We start from the raw sequence: 4,744 nt of genomic DNA on the forward strand, positions 1-4,744 counted from the left end.
TTGTCCATCTGCCTGTTCTGCTCCCCACTCTGTCTCTGGTGAAGCCTCTCACTGCCCCTGAGGCTCTGGCCTGTACCCCAGTTCTGTATGAATAGATAAATCTTTAAAAAATAAAAAAAGAACATTCCTTGACTATGTATGGAGTACAGCCTATATCACAAGGCGGGCCCAGGGACGCCTTGGCTGCTGTTCACCTGATCATGTGATTATCTCCATGGTGGTCTCGGATAACTTTGCTTGTGATAACATCAAATATTTTGCTGCCACAGATATCTCTTGATGGATGGCCACAACATCCCTTTCTCTGTTTCTCATAAAACTTTGTCCTGCCTTCCAATCTAGACTTGCAAACTCGCTCCACAACTGTTGTGTCCCTCATCAAGTTCCCGCCACAAAGCAGCAACAACATTCCTGTCACAACAATTACGTGTGTGACTCGGTGGACAGGGTGGTCTCTGGTTGGTTCTAATGGACCACAGAGTTCATTTCCTCCTTTTTCATCACATTAAGTCATTTAGGTGCCTTTTTTACCTTGATATTCATTGCTCTGTCACTTTATAATAAACCCTTTCGGATTTCTTTCAGACGTGGCTTGGTGTTGATACATTCTTTTCATTTTCACTTTTAATGATGCTCCTTATTCTTTCTTCTAGCTTGAGAAACTTGCTGGGTAGAAGATTCTGGACTGGAAGTCTTTTTCTTTAAGTTCTTTGCCTGTCCCTCTCCAGTCCCTTCCTACTTGTAATATTTCTGTTGAAAATTTTGCTGAGAGTCTGATTGATGTTACCGTACAGGTTACACTTTTATTCTTGATGTCTTCAGCATTCTGTTCTTATCATTGCTCCTCAACAGCTTTAGTATTGAGTGTGGGTGTATGTCTATTGGTGTTGACTATCTGAAACTCTTTGCCCTCTTGGATCAAACTTGTGGTTTGTTGCCCAGATGAGATGGTTTTCAAGAATTATTTCTTTAAATAGATTTTTGCAAATTTCTCTTTCTCTTGAGATCCCCCATGATATGGACACTATTTCTTGTTAAGTTGCCCCAGAAATCTCTTACACTGTTTTCATTTTTTTAAATTCTTTTTTCTCTACCTATTTCTATTCTGTGTTCTCCAGTATTGTGTTTTCAAGTTCATTAATTCTCTCCATTGCTTCTCTTTGTCTGTTGGTAAGCCTGGCATTGCATTTTTTTAATTTGCTATAATGTTTCTTAACCCCATTATTTTTGACTGTAGCAGCTACATATTTTCATTATCTTTATTCTATTGTTGATTTATATCCTCCACTGTTTTTTATCCTTCATCAGAATTGCCAGGACTGTTGCCCTGAATGCCCCTTCTGTCATGCTCTGCAGATTTGTGGAATCAGGATTCCTTTTAGTTTAGTTTAGTTTTTTGTTTTTCCTTTGGATTATGTTCTCCTGTCTCCTCATTTTGAATTTTGTAAAGGTTTTAGTACAGATAAAATTTCAACTCGTTTTTGTGGTTGTTGTCATAGGGACTGGTACTGGCAAGGGTTAGTGGTCAAAGCCGCCTGAGGCATCACCTCCAAGAACCACCTCCAGCGCCGCGGAATCTGACACTACTGTGAGAAAAACTTCCTTTATGGGGGTGGCAAGTGGACTTCAGTTAACAGTGGCTTCTACAGGGAAGTCCAGGTGAGCTGGTTCATGGCTACAGCTGTTCTGTGTTAGGAGCCTCAGATTGCCACCGAGCCCTCCCTGGGAGCCCTCATTTCCGTGGCTTTGCTGTCACATGGCCGCCATCCTCGCTGCTCCTGCACCCCTTATCCAATGTGCTGCCAGGTCTCATGAGCCCCCACATTGGCACGTGCCCGAGTCAGTGGCTGCAGGAGTTTCTGCGCCATAACCACGCCTCCCTCTAGTCATTGTACCACCCTGTTTTTCCTTTAAATGAAGTTCACTTCCATTTTTTCCTACTTTTTGCAGTCAAGCGATGCCCCTCTTGTGTATTTCCCTCGGACGTTTTGGACTTTAATTTTGTTTGTTTCCTTGTGCTGACCGGAGAACACAAACCTTACAGCTTCTCTCTGCCACCATCTTGCCAGACTCTCGAGATATTCTTTTAATTACAATAAAATAAATCTCTCTGCTTTGTCATTTTCATATCGTATTCAAAAGACGGTGGCTTACTCAGACTTCCCAGCTCTGTTTCCCTTGCCCCAATTTTACCACAGTTATTTCACTGTCTTTGTAGTCCTGTGTTACAGTATTATTAGGGGTCTATATGGAATATATTAGTAGTATTTTAGCAGCGATAATGACAGATTTTGCAATATTGCATTGTGTGTACTTAGTATTTTGCATCTCTTTTCTTAAAAGAGTGATGTTGGGGTGTAGTTTTTTGGGTACCATATTCATCATGTTTTGTTATTAAGGTCAATGCTAACCAAGTAGATTGGAGGGCTTTTCATCTTTTTCAATAATCTGGAGTAATGTAAGAAATTTCACTTCTTTTAAATTCCTTTTAAATTCAGTATTTCTTTTTCCTGGGCCCATGTTGGACTATAATTTTTCATGCTCACTTGTGAGGGCACCCTGTGACTCACTTCGGGTTAATGGAATGGGGCAAACACAGATGCTCTTCTAGGCCTGGACCGTGACAACCTTCAATTTTCCATCTTCCTTGCATGATCATTGGCAGTGACCTTGAACGCTAGCGGTGGAAATGCTGGAAATACAGGGTGCAGAATTCTTGAATTACAACTGAGAGCTAACCACCAGTCAATGAGGAACACCTATTTTAGTCTTTATGTGAGTAAAAGATAAACTTCCATTGTGTTCAATCCTTTGAGGTTTAAGGAAAGCAGTTACAGCAGGTAGTATTGCTTTGTTAATACTGCAATCTGTAAAATTATTGCTTTTCTGAGAAGTAAACTGCTTAACATCTTCATTGAGATATAATCCACATATCATACCAGTCACCTATTTAAAGGGCATAATTCAAAGCATTTAGTAAAGCCAGAGGTATGGCCATCATTACACTCAAAACATTCCATCACCTCAAAAACAAGTGCCATAGACATTGACTATCACCCCTAATTCCCATACGCCCCAGCACTAATCCCAGTTGCCCATTCCTCTATGTTCTGATTCTATAGATGTTCCTTTTCTAAACACTCCATAATAATAGAATCATGTAAGTATGTTGTCTTCTGAGACTGAATTTTTGCATTCAACACAATGTCTTAAAAGTGTGTGGTGGTGTGTAGTTGTTACATCAGTGTGTTTTGTGACTGAGCAGTATTCCATTGTACTGATAGAACATATTCTGCTTATCTATCCATTGATGGACATTTCAGTTCTTTCCACTTGCTCACTATGGTGAATAATGCTGTTGTAAGTTTTCATGTTCAAGTGGACATTGATTTGAGAAGTAGAATTGTTGGGCCATATGGTAACTCTATGTTAAATCATTTGAGGAACTACTGTAAAACTATTTTCCAAAGTGACTCAGTATTTTATATTCCCAGGGGAGTATAAGAGGGCTCCAATTTTTTCATATCTTATATCGATATCACATCTTTTATAGATATCACATCTTACATCTTATATAGCTATCATAGCTATCACATTTCACATTTATATAGTGAGCAGTATATAATTTAAGATTGCTATAATGACATCCTATTCTATGTATCTCTGTGCCTGTAGCTTTTCTACCCAGCATTGTGGTCTTTTTTTTTTTTTTAAGATTTTATTTATTTATGTATACAAGAACTGGGGTACAGGCCAGAGGTGCAGGGGGTGAGAAGATTCACTAGAGACAGAGTGGGGAGCAGGACAGGCAGACTGATTGAAATATACTGCTAAAGGGAACAAGTGGGCAAGTCAAGAGGGGTCTGCTATGCCATGTGGGTCAGCTCCCTGGTCAGGGATCAAATTTGTACTGCAGTGTCTGTGGAGAGCTTCTTAGTGCTGCACTTTAACCTGCACTTTAGCGGCCACCAGGGAGGGCCCACAGCATTGTGGTCTTGACCTCTGGTGTAATACACAGGCTTTTGTTCCTTTATTTAAAGTGCTAAGGGCCCTCCCTAGTGGCGTAGCAGGTTAAAGCAGAGCACTAAGAAGCTAAAACCACTTCCGCATGAGTTCGATTCCCGCTTGCCCCAGAGGTGACCACATGGCGCGGCAGACCTCTCCTGACCCGTCCACTGCTCCCCTCAGCAGTGTACTTCATCAGTTGACCTGTTCTGCTCCCCACTATGTCTCTGGTGAATCCTCTCACCGCCCCTGCACCTCTGGCCTGTACCCCAGTTATGTATGAATAAATGAAATCTTAAAAAAAAAAAAAAAGTAAAACTAGCATTTGCCATTTGTTTTACCGGCAGAGGCGCCCTGAGCATCTAGCGCAGCGCCCAGCTCCTTCCCAGACATCACTTCCTACAGCTGCGTATTTGTCAAATCATCTCTGTTCTTACTATCTGAAAGTGTTGTTTAGATTTTATGTGCTAATTGGTGGGATTTTTGGTAAGGTAATTTGCAGGTCTGACACTTGGCAATTTTTCCATTTAAATAACTAGTAATTGCATCTTCACCTTACACCATTTCACAGGCCCTACAGGTGCACTGACGCTCAGGAAGGAGGGAAACCTGTATATGCACATCAAATCCCTGTGCTGTCTGTACACAACCTCACACTGTGCAGTGTGACAGTTACAGCTCAGTGAAACTGGTGGTAATTAAAAAATAATAATATAACAGTTTATTTTTACATCATTTT

Source organism: Condylura cristata, unplaced genomic scaffold (genome assembly GCF_000260355.1).
Source record: "Condylura cristata isolate star-nosed mole 26May11 unplaced genomic scaffold, ConCri1.0 scaffold00011, whole genome shotgun sequence".
In the NCBI taxonomy this organism is placed as follows: Eukaryota; Metazoa; Chordata; class Mammalia; order Eulipotyphla; family Talpidae; genus Condylura; species Condylura cristata.